At 44.0% G+C, this 18,041-nt stretch overlaps 1 protein-coding gene across 1 annotated transcript in view; it reads left to right on the top strand.

Annotated features, from left to right (window-relative positions):
* Window positions 1-18,041, top strand: part of LOC146788620 (uncharacterized) — a 447,327-nt gene that overhangs the window by 73,401 nt on the left and 355,885 nt on the right. The gene's annotated exons all lie outside the window — the stretch shown is intronic.

The raw sequence follows: 18,041 nt of genomic DNA, 5'->3' as shown, positions 1-18,041 counted from the left end.
ATTTTCTAAGACATGTTTTGTAAGGGGCATATTTTCTAAGACATGTTTTCTAAGAGGTACATTGTCCAAGACATGTTTTGTAGGGGGCATATTTTCTAAGACATGTTTTCTAAGAGGTACCTTGTCTAAGACATGTTTTCTAAGGGGCATATTTTCTAAGACATGTTTTCTAAGGGGCTAGCTGAGGTGCAGTTTTCCAAGCCGGTGCCTAAATTTTGCTCAAAAGCACACAGCCGGCACTATCAAATACCAGGGATGTGTGATCTTGATTCCACCGCATGAGACTTTCATCCACCACCAGACACTCCATATTCCATTATTTCACTCTATCACCTAATTTTTCATCCTTGCTTTCTTTCTTTATCACAGGTTTTCTGTCTTCCTCTTCTGCCACCTTTCCTTCTTTTGTGTTTTTTCTCTCTTACTCTGGGTCACAATCTGAAGAGACAAAAAAAAGTGGCAATGCCCACAAATGAGTGCTTATGGAACCCACCCACACCCACCGGCTCAAAATAAGCACTGGAGGGGATACCGTTTTCATTTAAATGCCCCTTCGTCATTGACCACAGGCCCCAAACATGTTGGAGGCATTAGATTGTAGAATGATAGCAGTCCCCTTCCCTTAGTCCTACTCCTGATAAGGCCCCTCGCATTCCTACTTTACCATCATCTTTCTCACTCTTTCCAAGCAGCCTACACTCATCATAATTCCTGATGCCCCCACCTACCAACCATTCTCTTTGGAATGGCTAATAGTACATAAAAAATGAGGTATTAATTGATTATTAGAAGGCTCTGTATGACATCTGTCTATGAGCGGGATATTAATGGTCAATGTTGGTCAGTGTAGTCCCACAATACTACAATTTGGGAATTTTCCAACTATGAGCGTGTAATGAAATGTTAGATAAAAGCTTATGATTCAATATATAATAATCATCACAGTAAATCCTTTTATATTTGAATTTATTTTGCATTGAGTAGTCGGTAGACATAAGCCAGATAAAGTGGGAAAAATGCATTATTGTGGAATTAGAGAAGATTACATGTAAAATGTAAACAAATGCTAAGAAATAATGAACATTTGTAATTTTGTCTTAAATGTTATAGCTTCTCCTGATCATTTCTTATTTGTTGAACTATTTTGCTTTCTTACAAGATATTATTGTTGAATGATTTCTGATTTGTTGAAATGTTTTCCTATCTTACAAGATAATATTGTAAAAGTAATGCTTAAGAATCATAGGATTTAGTAAAATACATTACACTATTTACAAGTATGCCAGACAAAAAAGTGCAAGAAAATAGGTGACAATAAGAAATATTGACGGTTTGTTCTTGTAAAATGAGCGTATTCCAGTCCTGCTTGTGTTATTCTGCTTTACTAAGGACTGGTAACATTTTAACTGCTGGACATACTGCCATAAGAATAAGCAGCTGTGTGATGTGCTGTTTTTAATACTGAAATAAAATATAGATTTCTAATTCCCAAACAATGTGATCCTTGGCTGTATGTAACAATAAAGGGTATAAATGTGGCTGGTTGAGCAATGATGTGAAGCTGACTCCATTGTTTTGTCGCTATGAACTCCTGACACGCAGAAGCTTAAATCGAATAGACAAATCTCATGCACTGGGATCCCAGATACCAGTCGAGTTCCTAATGAGCAAGTTCAAGATCCAGCTTCAGATGGTCTCCCTAAAAAGTTCACTCAAGAACCCAGGTTTCTTCTCACCAATGACATTCAGATGCCAGCCTTGTTGGGGACCTTCCATACACATTCTCCAGGTTGAAAAAAAAGATTATGGACAATTTTTGAGAATTCTATGCCACTAAAACTGCAGTATTCACAGAAGGCACTTACTCACTTTTGCATTCACAGAAGGCACTTACTAATTTTGGTATTCACAGAAGGCACTTACTCATTTTGTATTCACAGAAGGCACTTACTCATTTTGGTATTCACAGAAAGCACTTACTCACTTTTGCATTCACAGAAGGCTCTGTGAATACCAAAATGAGTAAGTGCCTTCTGTGAATACAAAATGAGTAATTGCCTTCTGTGAATACCAAAATGGTAGTCAGTTTAGGATTTTGTCCTAAGTTAGTTCTGTGAATTGGGCCCAAAGTGCCGGAGGAAGGGAGGGCATATTTTTGCTCAGAAAGCCCATGTCTGGTGCTATTAAATCTCAGGGATGCTGAACACCAAGGCTGCGAAGTCTTGATTCTACCTCTTGTCTCTTTCAGACACTCCCTATCCCTTTATCTCACTTGTACAGGTTCTTTTTCATCCATTCAGTGTGATGAGAGATAATAAGTGTCGGTCCCCATAAGAGTTCGCAAAAGTGAGTGGCAAGGGGCCCACCTGCAACCACCGGCTAAAATTAAGCACACAGCTAAAAACTGTAAAGTCCTATTTGCTGGACTTTTACAAGTACATGTTTGTAGTATGGGTAATTTGCTTCTGCTTAACTATACGAAATGTTGGCAAAGTTATGTAAAATTACACATAATAAGCATTAAAGGCAAAACTGGGATTTGGATCTGTATTTTAGCACAAAATGCATCCTCACGTCCACTTTAAATGTAGGGATGTATTTTTGTGCTAAAAAAAGTTAAAACATGAACAATGCCTCTCACGCTTTGTTATTTGTGTTGTTCCAATGGGTTTGCAGTAAATTCTTACAGCAAACAGCCAATCCTGCTAAAGGTTTAACACAAACGATGCTTAATTATGTGACGCGCCGTAATAGCATAATTTTAGGAATTTTATGTAACGAGAGCAGCACAAAATTATAAAGGCGCAGCACAAGTTTTGCCCGAGCCTAGTTTATATTTTACCTTATCATATAAGAACATAGGGCTTCGTACACTAAACCAGTGGGGCCTGCCATCGCCCTGTATAAAGGGAAAATAAGAGCATCCATTATTTACGGGGTGGAGATGTGGGGTTTTGACAACTTATCCCCCCTAGTCATAGCCCAAAACAAGTTTCTGCGATCATTGACCGCCCTCCCCCAGTCAACACCCATTCAGCCTTTACTGTTGGACTTGGGTTGTAGGGCGTTTGATGACGCCGCCGGATTTAGACCTCTCTCGTATTGGAGAAGGCTGTGGACCACACCTGAGCTATTATTTTATGCTAACGCTATATGGTACATTAAGGTTCTTGATAAGCACAGAAGAATAGCCTGGCTCCAACATATTAAAAATGGTCTGTGTGACATGGGGCTGGGCCAGTTGTGGATAGATCCCAGGGGTAATCAATTTCCCAACAAATTAGATTATAAAGCTCTATATTGGGAATCTAGGTTTAGGAAATCCTGGTCGGTGACAAACAGTAGTTCACTCTCTGGCCTTTTTTTGGAGCATAAGTGTTTAAGTAGCTTTGAACCCTATTGGAATTTTATTTCCAAACGAGAGGACTGTAAATTATACCATCAATTTAGAGTGGGGACCCTTCCTCTCAATTCTTATAGGCACAAATGGAAGGGTGATCATGACAGGTTTTGTTCCATTTGCACAACAGAGGAAGAGTCCATCACCCATGTTCTGTTTGTATGCCCTGCCTTTGCTTATCCTAGACACACATGGCTCAAGCCGATATGTTCTAACCTAGGTACTAGATCGCATGTAACAGCTTTGTGTATCTTGAGAACTAATACCCGAGAGGACATAGTCATCGCAATGGCCAACTTTCTTAGTTGGTCATGGGCCATACGTAGGTCTATCGAGAAGAGGAATATTCCTTAAGAACTTTCTACCTTTGATACCTAATTGTTACTTGGCCCTGTTTTTGTGCTTTTTTTACTTCTATTTATCTCAATTATACTATGGAAAAATGGAAAAGTGGTCATGCTGGTTAATTTTGTTTTAGTTGTGCTGGACCCAGTTAGAGCTATTTATCATTTTCAAGGATTTTAGACTTTGTATCCTTCTTTATTATTAATTGTACTTTTTATCTTGTATTTTCATTTTGCTGTAGTATATCTTTTATGATGTAATATTCAAATAAAGATTTTTGATGATGATGATGATTTTACCTTATCTACAAAATGATGCCAAGGCGCTCCTCAAGCTGAGTCTTATTACCACTATGCCTCAAAGACCCTTGGATGTCCTGTGAATGTGTAGTAGTTCTTCTCTTATTGTGACTGCACCTTTTTCTAGTCTTGTTTAGATTCTTAGGTTTGTGCATTCTCTTGTGGAACTGTATCTCATTACTTAGAATGTCACTGGTTACCTTGGAGGTTGGAACCCACTTGCAGTGGGACAGTTCGAGGTTGAGCTGTGCTTTGTGGAGCCTGCACTGCGTGGGCTCCACTAGCATGTAGCCTACGGATAAATTCATCTCTTAAAGTACCTGTGGTCTACGAGTTATTCACTACAAAAAGCTGGCGACAAGGATGGGATTCAAACCCACGCGTGCCTTGAGGATTCTGTGTTACAGGATGTGTGTGCTCTCGCTATGTAGGGTTGGCCCAGGGAAACGGTTTTGTCGTCCCTGTTGCAGCCTTACTGCAAGGTTGAAGGTGAGATTTTGTTAGAAGACGGTTTGTAGTTATGAGCAGAGAAGCTTATTCCTCCTCTGGCTTTCAGGTATGACATAATAAAAAAGGGTCACGAAGGAGACTTAGGAGCCACTTTGAGCAAGCGCTGCATACGTGACACTTTCTGGTGGCCTGGCATGGACCCAGAGATTGATGAGGTAGTTTGGGCTTGTTGTGTGTGCTGTGCTGCAGAGAAAAACCTTAAGGTGTTCACACCCCCTCTCCTTCCCATAGAATGCCCAGACAGGCCTTGGACGAAAGTAGGCATTGACATCATGGGACCGTATGACACACTTTCTTGAGGTTCAAGGTTCATTTGGGTTATTATGGATTATGCTTCCAGGTGGCCTGAGATCAGACTGGTGAGGGAAGCCAATGCTGAAAATGTAATTGAATTTCTTAAGGATGTATGTATGAAAGAGTGCTTTCCTGGGTGTCTGATTTTGGAAAGTGGTAAGGAGCTTGTGTGTGACAAATTTCAGTCTTTTCTTGAAGCATCTGGAATTAGGCACCTTAAAAGTTCCCTTTATCATCCTCAAACCAACGGCTTCAGTGAGAGGATGAATCGAGTGGTAGAGGAGTGCATCAGATGGGGTAAGGCGGGTAACCACAAAGTCCAGCTGGTGATGTACAGCATGGTTTGGTTCTACTGCACCACAACCCATTCTTCCACCAAAGTTCCACCCTTTAAACTCATGAGGGGTAGGAAAGCCAACACCAGGTTTAGGCCTGGGTGGATGTCGAGAGTGTTCAAGTCCGAAAGAGAATATGTGTGTTACCCAATCTAAGCAGAAAGAGTGGTTTGATTCCAAGAAGGGTGCCAAGATGACCTTTCAGCAGGTTGGGGATTTTTTTTAGGATTAAATCCTCTGTGCATGTCAAAAAGGGCGAAAGTAAGTACAGTGTTCCTGTCAAAGTAGTTAGGTTGGTGAGCAATATGGTGCAAGTGGAAGGAGGCCATTGGTGGAATTTGTCCAAGGTGGCTAAGGTTGTGCAGAAATGTGCCTCGTCCGGTCCAAGGGACCGTGAACCTTCTCATTCTCGGTTGGAGGGCTCTTCCATGATGGTGAGTCCCAGAAGGAGCACCAGCACGAGTGTCAGACCTGCCAGATGCAGGTCAAAGTAGTTTTCTTGTTATTTGTAATTCAATATTGAAAATGTGTTACTGTTTTTTTTTCCTTTTCCTGTTGTTTTGTCTTTTTGTTTCTTTGGGGTTTTTTTATTTAGGGAGAAGGGAAGATGTGTAGTAGTTCTTCTCATGTTGTGACTGCACCTTTTTCTAGTCTTGTTTCGAGTCTTAGGTTTGTGCATTTTCTTGTGGAACTGTATGTCATTACTTGGAATGTCACTGGTTACCTTGGAAGTTGGAACCCATTTTCAGTGGGACAGTTGGAGGTTGTGCTGTGCTTTGTGGATCCTGCACTGCGTGGGCTTTACTACCATGTAGCCTACAAATAAACTCATCCCTTAAAGTACCTGTGGTCTAGGAGTTATTCACTACAGAAGGGAAGGATTAGGTGGCCTTAATTTTGTTTCTGTTTTGGAGCTCAGTATTTTTAATATGATCGGGTTAAATTGTTATTCTATGAAGTTTTAGCCTGCACAAAGCTAAACAAGCTATTCAGGATTGATTTCTTATCTTTTTATTCATTTGAACTACACACATTTGCTTACATGTTCAGCTGATTACATCTGGAGCTACTGTGCATTATCATGATAATAACTGGTATACTTGTATGTGAAATGTAATGGTTTTAATTAACTATGAATTAATAAACTTACTTTCCTTTCATTGAAGTTTAAAGTGCCCGCCTTTACCTACAAGGTTGTCTATTGCAATGCCTCAGACTACCTCAAGAGCTCAGATATGTGTGGGATATGCTGATCACTTAAACATCACAAGCCTTATGACCTACTGGATCTCATGTCTCAGACTTGTTGGAAAACCATTTACTCGTGTCACCTTTAGGCTGTGGAAGCCCTTACCATCGGAGGAGCAGGACATATGTGGCCATCTGGTGTCTGAAAAGGGTTCTTCTCTGACATGAGCCATCTTTGAGGAGCCACCTCCAGTTTGCATTCGATGCAGTCCAACAGTGAAGAAGAAATAGATGATGTCAAAACCTTTGAGATGCAAGGAAAGGAGTGTGTGGTGTGGGGTGTTAGATATGAATAAGGATCTGGATTTGTGAGCAAGTGACCGTCAGGAATGGGGTGGGAGAGATATCAGAATATACTACACAGTAACCAAGGTTCCACAGCATCCTTGTTCAGCTAATCTTGGAGAGACATGGGGCAGAATATCTCTGCTGGGCCCTTCGCTCCTTATGGAGGTAGCTTGGCCAAACTCAAAGTTTTAAATTCTACAAGAGGTGCTAAGGTATGCAGGAATCAAGGAACACAGTGTAAAACAGTTAAGGACATCAATTGTAGACATAGAAATTCTAAAAATGTTTCCTTGTGTGCATGGCTGGACTGCAAGAAAAAATCAGCCCTGGGAAAGAAAAATCAAACCAGCCCTGCACTGTAGGAGGCCCCGACTAGAGTTTGGCTTTTGAGTCAAGCTTGGGTCATGCAAGTGTATCCAGCTCTGAAATCAGCCTGCAGCCTACCGGTAAATGCCAGGGTGGCAGACTGCCATTGTCCAGCCCTTTATGGCTGTTATGTTCAGGCAGATCTTGTGACAATAATGCAGATGCATCAGGCTTTCTACTGGGTTCTGTAGGGGATGAAGACAAGTTTGGTTAAAATTTAAGTTCCTTGGAATGATGAAACAGAGCAGAGAAGCCACTGAGTGAGGTTGTTGACCCTTAGACATGGCTGAGTTGTGTTGAATATGTTGCACAACAAGGAATCTAGGAGTGCAGTGAGGGGTGGAGGACCAAGCAGTGCTTAATTTGAGCTGGTGGTTGCAGGTAGGGTCTATGACAACTTACTTTTAGGGATGAGCACTTTTTTTCCTTACCAATCTTGGACCCAGAGTGAGAAAGAGAAAAACTCCAAGGGGGAAAAGAAAGAGGAAGAGAAAAGACAGAAAAACGGTTACAAAGAAAGAAAGCGGTGGAGTCACAAATACTCAGCCTTGATATTTGACACCCTGACATTTGACACCATGAGCTTATTAGCAATTCTTTGGGCCCTGGCATTTATTTATTTATTTTACAAACTAAGCACTGGAATCAACATCTTGTGTATGTGATAATTTATTGCCTTTCTGGAAAACCGGCCGTATGACACATCGTCTTTCAGATCAGAGTGCTTATTGTTATAGAATCTTTCATACAAATTTGACTTAACCAGCCACTCTGGAGTTATGCCTTATTTATATCATACAGACGCCTTTCCCGGTCATCATACATAGGGATAATTTTGGAGGACCCGGCTGGGTTGGCTATTTGGATATTATCTTAGATTTACACATCTGTAATAATAGACATGATCTGATTTTAGCAATTTTTATCCTTCATATGAATGCTTGACTTTCCATACATCCTTGGTCAGTCATTTCTCTACAAGTAATTGAGTTACCTTGGGTCCAAACATTGGTCTTTGGTTCCATTCACATACCTCTTTGAGGTTACTGTGGCCGTCCTGAAGAAGGCGCTCACACGCCGAAACGCGCGTAGACAAATAACAAGAACCTTGTCTAAACATCTAGCCACCTCTCTCTAATAATCAATTATATATTCATTTTTTATATGGTTTTATGTCGTATGTTTCAATTTTGTATATTGTATTTAATTTTTGTGTATGTTTTATATTCTGGTTATTATGTTTTCAAATGGAATATGTTGCAATATTTTGGATCAGTTTGTGTTTTTATGAAGTTATAAGAATAAAATGTATATTTTAATGTAAATGTTTAGTACACTGAGTCACTGTATACATCAATGAACTGTATTAGGTCTTTGGTTGACCAGTTAATTGCCTAGGTATTTTTCCTTCAGTTATATTTTCCCTGCCCTAGGACATATCGTGCTTTGCAGGGGGTCCCTCTTTTTCTCAAATAATTTATTGGTGCCACTAAATTACTTTCAATAAAATCTCAGCAAGTTCTATTTTTGGCAATTAACTGCCCCACTAGTAAAGTTGTGGACACTGCACAGTTTGACAGCTCATTTGCAATAGTGCTAAATGTGTGAGTGTGTGCAAGGCAGAACCCCTTGCTAAAAATGTATTATTGATAAAAAATGTATTGGAAGTACACATTTTTTGATAAATCTATGCATTCTAACCGAGGTGGTAACAAACAGAACCATTTTTTCATTCCCTTTGGTTGTTACCGACGAGGATGAATCATTTTGATACAGAACCATCTTTAAACACAAGTACTCAACAGTGAAAGTGCAAGACCAGGAGTTTACATTGTTTACAAAGTACTCTTCAGAGAGTATCTTATCTTGTCCCCTACGTATTATTAGTGCTGAATTGCACTAATTGTGGATGCTGTGATAAAAGACGTTTTCATGTTCCATAGGTTCTGTAGTGCAGTTAAATTTTGCGCCACATTTACTAAGAACTCACGAAGCGCAGAAACCAAAGTTGCTGCCCTGCGTTGCGTTTCAGGAAGAGTGAAAAACACTCCCCTGTCTACTATGATATGGTGCTGTTTTCCTCTCCCCTAGATCTGGGACACTTTAGGTAGCCATGCACCAACGCACTCACCCTTGCACCAAAGGAGAAATGTGCAAGTGTTCGGTCAAGCATATGTTTTGTAGCAAAAGGGGAGCCTTCCAATAAAATATCTATAATTTAATAATATTCCCACGTTGTACGTGTGTGGTACAACGCAGCTCACGTGCAAAGTTTGAAAAGTATGTTGAAATTAAAACATTTCTCTTCTGTTCTGCCTGTAGTGAGGAACTGTAAGGTTTTGGTGCAAGAGTTCAAACCCCCATCTATGAATCTCAGCAGATAGGAATTTGTGTCAAAACCCGTGGATAGCTAGATAGAAACGCTAGTGCATCACCCATGAAATGCCCCCTTTTTTGGTACTTAGGCCAGCTATACAACGCAAATCCTGAATTGTGTTGGAAACTAAATACCATGAAAATACTTTGCGTTACAAAAGTGGCACAAACACGGCACAAAGTTACTAAGGACATAATTACGAGTTTGGTGGCACACTGGACCGCCAAGCCTGTGGTGGAGGTGCAGTGGCGGTTGGGGACCACCACACCAGTAGTCTGACAGCCATATTATGACAACGGTAGTCAGACCGCCATAGGACCACCGCAATCACCGGGGATCCATGATCCCTGGCAGTGGCACAACAGTCTGAGGCCACAATATGCTTGGGGGTGCCACTGCGGTACCACCAAGAGTATTACAAGTTTCCTCACCTTCAAAATGCTGGTGGTGAGGAAACTAAGGGGGCCCTACAGGGCCCCTGTTGCATCAAGGCCTGGGGAAGCATGTATGGGGACACATGTTGTGGTCCCCTGTGTGCATGCACCCCAGTTCCTGCACAGCATGGACCGCAAAGTCCATGTTGTGCAGGAACTTGCTTTGGCGCTACTTCGGTGCTGCAATTCAAAGGCTCACATATGGGCCTTTGAACTGTACTGTCACAGGACCACCGCCCGCTCACCAGACCACAAAATGACTCGTAATCTGGCGGGTGGGCGGCGGTCGACTTTGGTGGTGTGGGAGAGGGGCTCCGGCATGGCAGACCACTCCCACACCACCAAATTCATAATCAGGTCTAAAACCTGGGCCGAACGTGTTTCTAAAACATTACACCGGCTACAAGGAGGCATATTTTTTTGGCACAAAAGCCTTGTCTAATGTTTTTTGGTAGATAGAGCTTTGCATCAAAACCATGGGTGGTTGTATGGGAATGCGAATCTAACACTCATGGAATGCCCCCTTGACGCAAAGTAGTGCTTAGTAAACTGAAGCAGTCGTTTTCATTACTGCAGGGCTACTTTCAAATACAAAAGTGAGTTGCACTGGAAGGTATCTCCCAATTCAAGACTTTGCACTGCACCAGTGCAAAGCCTGGATAAATATAATGCACAAACCAAGATGCCACGTAAAACCGTCACATATGCAAAGTTCCCCAGGTGGTATTACCATGTAATGCCCCTTTCAATGTGTGGGACTCGGAATGTGGAGGTAACACCACTAATAGTTTTTCCTCGCGCACATAAAGTGAAGAATATACCAGACAGTCGTGAGGGTGTCTTGGGATCTGTGATGGGCTGTTTTGTGTTCAGAAAATGATTCACGACTATACTGCTCAATTCTGACACTTCTTTTTTTAGCTTCTTTTGTTTTGTATACAGAAAGGCATAGGACATTGGCACGAGAAGAAATGCAAGTTCACTGCAAGGGTGTCCTGCTGCAAGACTTCAGTGACGTGTAGGAGGACACTGAAGACAACCTAAGTCACAGCAGGAGGACAGACGCACAGGGGCGCTGAAAGGAGGGGTGCAGGGGGTGCAGCAGCACCCCTATCAAACTTGAAAGAGTTTAGATGGAGAATCAGCAATAACAGAGCCCTTCACAGTCTTTTATTATGGCAGGGTTTTTTGTGTTATTATAAACACACTGCCAAATATCCCGCATGGCCTTAGCGAAGTGACAGCCCCCCCACTTTAAAAAATGGTCCAGCATCACTGCAGGTGCATGTTAGATCAGACATGAGGCTGGCACTTCCCTGAGTAACAAAAAGGGAAAAGTCTGCCCTAAGTGTACATAAGCACATCAGTTTACTTACCACAGCATGCTCCAAGATGTTCCCACAACCTTTTGCCCAGAAAGGCCAATGGGTACGATGGAATCCATCAGAAATGGCGGATCTGCCTCCTCATAAAGGAATATTCCTTGTTTTGTCTTTTTTTTAATTCGAAGAAGTGTTTCTTCAAAATGTGCCCCTATAATGACCTTGATGCACCATATACCATATACATATATATGTGTGTGTGTGTCAATCTATATATAGGAATTGTTTCATAGGGATCAAGGAACAGTGATTTCATTTTAGATGCCATCAGTGATGTCATGAATGATGTCATAGAACATGTCATGAGTGATTTAATATGTGAGGTCATTGTGGGGCCTTTTCTGCCAGCCGTTAAGGGTGTGAAAATGGCTCAACATGAGTCCCCGCGGTCATCAGGAAGCTAAGGTGGGAAACAAGTGCAAGAGATAGGAAGTGACAATGTTACGCTGGTCTTCAAGGAAACCTGGGATTAGCCACCCCACCACACGTCATGTGATCTAGTTTTGGCTGAGTTCCAGCGCCGCACTGGCGTGCATAGATAATTTGGTAAAGACCCATCAACTAATGTCTTAGGCTCCACACTGACATGTGATGCATAGTTGTCTCAGCCCTCATGTCACACTGATAGGAAGTCAGATCTTTGGCTAGCCCTGACTGCCCACTCCCATGTGATGATCTCTTGAGCTAGCTGCAGAGAGCGCCAAGACAAGCTCTCACTCCACAGTACTATAGGATAAGACCTCAGGCAAACCTCTCCATTCCAAGTTGAGCTGTGATGTTCTCATGGAATAACCTGGCTCCACATTGATATGTAGCATGACCCCGGCTCCAACTCCACATGACCACCTGATGTGGTCTTGTGCCAGCTTCGACTCCGCACTGATGTGCAACATGAACCTGAAATAGCCCTGTGTCCGTGTGACATGACATGTGGACTTGTGCTTAACCAGACTCCACACTGACATAGGATATGGTCTTGAACTAGCCTTGAGCCACACCAGTCTGTGCGAGGAGATCTGGTGCTAGTCCCAATCCTGCAAGATATACAGTGAAACCTTGAGTAACCCCAAATGCAAACTGACATGATGTGGGATTGGCTAGGTATAACTACTTGCTCTCATATAAAGTGGTGTTGGGCTAGCAGGGTCGCCACAAGGGTGTAAGTGGTGCAGCAGCCCTGACTGCGCAGTGACATGCGGTGCCACATGCTTGAAGCACCAGCACCACAATGACATGGAGTGCATGCCTGGGCTAGCACGACTTTCACACTGACGCGGACTATCGTACACTTCTTCTATGCAGTTACTATGTATTTCTATTTACTCCTTTTATGTTACTCATGTAATTGCTTTTTATCATTCACGTATCCTACTGTCTACCGTAACTACTTTTTACTCTGTTACTATGTACTGTTATTTGTTTTTTATCTAACTCATGCGATTGCTGCTATGCTAACTCTATAAAGCGCTCTGATGCCTTTGACTCAAGTTTGTGCTACACAAAACTCTATAAATAAATAATTTTTCTGTTTTCTGGCAGTCCTGAGTATACACTGACATTTTTTGCAGTTTTGTGCCAGCATCCCATCCACATTATCATGTGGCCAATGTGGTCCTGTGCTAACCATGACTCCATTCTAACATGCAACGCAGCCTTATCCCAGCTCTAGCTCCACACTGACATGTGGCATTGCAGTCACTGTCTAACCTTAATTCCCCACAGACTACCAGTGTAGTCTCGTGGGGGCACCATCACCACAGTGCCACGTGATGCCGTCCTGGGGTAGCCCCTACTCCATTCTGACTGCACTTGGGTTTTGCGCTTGCCTTAACTTCTAAGGGGCCCGTAGTGTTGTGTTGGGCTAGCCTCAGTTCCACATTGGTTGGGGATGCAGTTTCGCCTTATGACCACCACTACCACAATGCCACGCGATGCGGTCTTAGGGCAGCGCTTACTCCATCGTGAACTGCACTTGGGTTTTGCACTTGCCTTGACTCCTCAGGGGCCCGTAGTGTTGTGTTGGGCTAGCCTCAGTTCCACATTGGCAGGGCATGCAGTCTTGTGCTGGCGGTGCCACCATAGTGCCACGTGATGTGGTCCTGGGGTAGCCCCTACTCCATTTTGGCGTGCACTTGAATTTTAGGCTTGCACTGATTCCTCAGGGGCCTGTAGTGTTGTGTTGGGCTAGCCTCAGTTCCACATTGGCAGGGTATGCAGTCTTGTGCTGGTGGTGCCACCAAAGTGCCTTGCGATGTGGTGCTGTGGTAGCCCCTACTCAATTCTGGGGTGCACTTGGGTTTTGCGCTTGCCTTGATTCCTCAGGGGCCTGTAGTGTTGTGTTGGGCTAGCCTCAGTTCCACATTGGCAGGGTATGCAGTCTTGTGCTGGCGGTGCCACCAAAGTGCCTTGCGATGTGGTGCTGTGGTAGCCCCTACTCAATTCTGGGATGTACTTGGGTTTTGCGCTTGCCTTGATTCCTCAGGGGCTTGTAGTGTTGTGTTGGGCTTGCCTCAGTTCCACATTGGCATGGTATGCAGTCTTGTGCTGGCGGTGCCACCAAAGTGCCTTGCGATGTGGTGCTGTGGTAGCCCCTACTCCATTCTGGGGTGTACTTGGGTTTTGCGCTTGCCTTGATTCCTCAGGGGCCTGTAGTGTTGCGTTGGGCTAGCCTCAGTTCCACATTGGCAGGGTATGCAGTCTTGTGCTGGCGGTGCCACCACAGTGCCACGTGATGTGGTCCTGTGGTAGCCCCTACTCCATTCTGGGGTGCACTTGGGTTTTGCGCTTGCCTTGACTCCTCAGGGGCCAAGAGTGTTGCGTTGGGCTAGCCTCAGTTCCACATTGGCAGGGGATGCAGTTTCGCCTTACCACCACCACTACCACAATGCTACGAGATGCGATCTTAGGGCAGAGCCTACTCTATTGTGAACTGCACTTGGGATTTGCGCTTGCCTTGACTCCTCAGGGGCCTTAAGTGTTGCGTTGGGCTAGCCTCAGTTCCACATTGGCAGGGGCTGCAGTTTCGCCTTACCACCACCACCACACTGACATGCGACGCGGTCCTGTGGTTGCCTCTTTTCCTTACAAGTTGCATCCTCACCCCATCATCAAAAGGCTGCTAGCCCTCAAGCCCTGGACACTGTTTCTGTTGTCTATGCGCTGCATAAAACAAGAGATCACATCTGATAACATCATTCACAGCAGGTGCTCTCAAAGGCAAATTCCTGAGCAGAGGGCCCAGCCTGTGTGCGTGTGGTAGTCTGTGCAACCTGAGCTTTTGTTTGCAGCTGTAACCGGGGAAGAGGGGCCCAAACCAGCTGCGCTAGGATCCACCTGTCCGGGCTTGGAACCAGAGCAGCTCCTTTGTAGCAGAAGAGACGCTCAGTTCACCTGCGACCATCACCGCTGCAGAGGGACCAGTGATGGTGCCTGCAGCCTGGTGAGCTGACCCCTGGGCCTGCTGGACCGACCCCTGGGCCTGCTGGACCGACCCCCGGGCCTGCTGGACTGACCCCCGGGCCTGCTGGACCGGCCCCCGGGCCTGCTGGACCGACCCCTGGGTCTGCTGGACCGACCCCCGGGCCTGCTGGACCGACCCCTGGGCCTGCTGGACCGACCCCTGGGCCTGCTGGACCGACCCCTGGGTCTGCTGGACTGACCCCCTCTCACATTAAAGTGACCTGGACATGGGGAGCCACAGAGCGACCCTGCTGGCCATCGCCGTCCTGCTGAGCATCGCCATTGGACAGGCCACAGGTAAGACATGCCTTTGAATTGAAGTCTGCTATCTTTATGTGCACAAGCAGTAATATAATACTTTTACATGTGTACACGTATGTTACTTGCATGCTCCAGGAAGCGCTCCCAGGGACTTCGGTGTCTTTTGGGTTTTCCATTTCCAACTGAATAGTGTTAATCGGTGATAGCATGTGTCAATAAGGACAGAACCAAAAATCACCTTTAGGAAGATTTAGCATCTGTGAACAATGATTAACTAGAATAAATAATTCTAGCACAAACAATTCATTTTAGAAGTTACATTTCATGCCACCATGAAATCCATCCATGTGCACTCTGGGAATATTTAAACACAGTCATTGCATGTTTGACAGAGAAGCCTTCTATGTTTTTGTGTTTAAAAAGCTTTATTAAGTAAATAACAATTACATAAGAAAAGGTCATGAAAAACCAAAATACGAATAGTGTAATAAATATAAAAACCGACAATAAGCAAAATAGAAAGCTGTTTTCATTCTATCAATAATAAAGGAAAGAGGAGGGGGGGAAGAGGAGGGGGGAAAGAGGAGTATATCGAACAGTTCTATAATTGAAGATCGTGAGATTATATGATTGATAGCCTTCTTATAACCATACAATGTAATAAGCTCATATACTATTGAACTTATCGTAACTCATCTTATCTGACGCAATGCAAGAGGCAGGCAAACATACAAGCATAAGAAATGAAATAACCAAAAACGGCAAAAAAATATTGGAAAGAAAAAATAGTGACCAAATGATGATTTATGGGGGTTGAAAATTTTCAGACCGATTACGTGATACAGGAGTTGAAGTGTTAGAAGAAGCCTTATTTTTGACTCCTCTCCTGCCCTTCTGCAGCCGCCCCTCTCCTCAGCTAAGAGCAGACAAACAAGCCTTGGCCCCTGCAGCACCCAGCTCCGTCCCTGGCGGTCTCCAGGCTTCTGAAGGGCCCCAGGCTCCTGGCTTCGGGCACATCACACACACCCTGTTACTTGCTTGTGTTGCTGTGAGACACAAGCTGTCTGTGTACAGGGGACAGACCACACACACCCAGAGTGTGACAACAACTCGGACAGGCGCAGAGCCGCGAAAAGCATCTTTGGTTCGACTTCTTTTTGCATCGATCCGGGGGGGCAGTGAGTGGGCCAGGGGGGGCGACTTCCAGACACAACATCTACAAACGAGCAGGGGTCCAAGGAACACAGAGTGAAACAGACACCGGCTGCAAATCAACGCAGTAAAGCAAAGACCTCATTAGCAAGATGGGGCCTCATACCCGAGTCATTTTAAGGATATTGGAGGCCCCGCGCAAGACTTATTGTGGGGGCCCCGTTCAGAAACAAGCATTTGCAATGCAATCGGTCTCGCCTTTGGGACCTTATATGTATTAAGCTATGCAGCACATCAGCCTGGGTGCTGAAACATCTACTGCTCTTTAACAAGCACCAAACGCCAGGTATGGGAACACATGGAGAGAAATATGGGCTTTCAGCGGGAAATGGTACAGTCCAAAGCTCTGTTTTTAATATAAAATCAGGGCCTTCGGTGGTCATATCACTAAAAATACAAGATTTGGAAAAAATATTATTGTCTACGGGTGCTCGTGGAAGACAATTTCTATGGACTGGAATCTAGAGAATGCTAAAGGGATTCTGGTATTTTACTGACCTCTACTGGTCGTTTTCTATCAAGACACTTAAATAGAGGCAGTGGAACAGAAAAAAGTCCCTAAGTGGAAGCAGACAAGTCCTAGGGCTGATCTGCAGAGCCCACAAAGTACATACACATATAAGTATATAAAGTATATGCTAAAGTATATACAAGAGGCCTCGAATGCTCAACCTAAAAACGTTTAATTTTATTACTAACTTCCTGGTCATTCAAACCCACATGATGCCAAAAATATTAAATTATATGTTAAACTTTGGTGAAATATGTCCTGCCTGCCTGGAGTGCCAAAAATCCGTAACATGAAACTGTTGGCGAGAGTGAGTGAGAGGCCGAAGAAGGGAGAATGGATCAGTTAATGAAACAGAACAGTCGGAGGTCAAATAGAGAGAAAGGTCCATTTCTCAGGGGGCTCCTTGAAATAAGGGGCCCCTGGGCATTTGCCCACTTCGCCCATGCCACAAAACATCTCTGCCTTAGACCAAATAAGTGATATGCAATATCAAGGTCAAAACTTTTAGAAATGCAATTTTTTAGAAATGCTTCATGCCTGCAGCATGGACGTCCAGTTGTTTTTTATGCCATGTCAGGGACGGTGTGTTTAAACCGGTGAAATGTAGCCCAGGTGTATAGTGAGGAAGGAGTCTTATGCACGAAAACACCACAAATTAAGTGTGACTTGTGGACTGATCGAAATGACTCGGAGGGTTTCACCACCCATTGCTTCAGAGAAGGGAGTGCACATGGGGGAGGACAGCGCGGTTTGGTGCAAGTTCCATAATTTTAGGCGCGTCTAGAAGTTAGGAGTAAATGTTTGGATTTATAGGCACAAAAGTCAACAACTAACCACTAGACCGAATGGATTCTTTGCGAGTCGTTCCCATCTTACCACAACAAACTTACATCATTTGGACGAACTGGTAGTTTTTTCTGATGGGCTAGTAAAAACAAATCATGGCGCTAAGTAGATGCAAAGGGGGGTCTAAGGCCACCAGGGCTACAGATAAGGAGCAGAGAATTTTACAACACCAAGAACATATGATTTATAGGGCAGGTTTGCGTCATTTTTATTGCAAGAGAGTAGTGCCACGTGGATCCATATTGCTGGCTACTCGCAGTAGATATGGGGGCAGATTTACAAGCCCCTTGCGCTGCCAGTATGCACGGCATTTCGCTGCCCGATATTTGCAAGGACAGGAAAAGCCACCCTGCGTGCGTTTTCCTGTCCTTGTAACTATGGCCCCTGCGTGAAAGGGGCGTTCCATGGGTGTTGCTGTGGGTGTTCCCACGCAAGACTCATGGAACCAGACACATTCCCAGATTTACGAGAAAT

Source organism: Triturus cristatus, chromosome 11 (genome assembly GCF_964204655.1).
Source record: "Triturus cristatus chromosome 11, aTriCri1.1, whole genome shotgun sequence".
NCBI lineage: Eukaryota > Metazoa > Chordata > Amphibia > Caudata > Salamandridae > Triturus > Triturus cristatus.
This window is presented reverse-complemented; position numbering and strand designations above follow the sequence as displayed.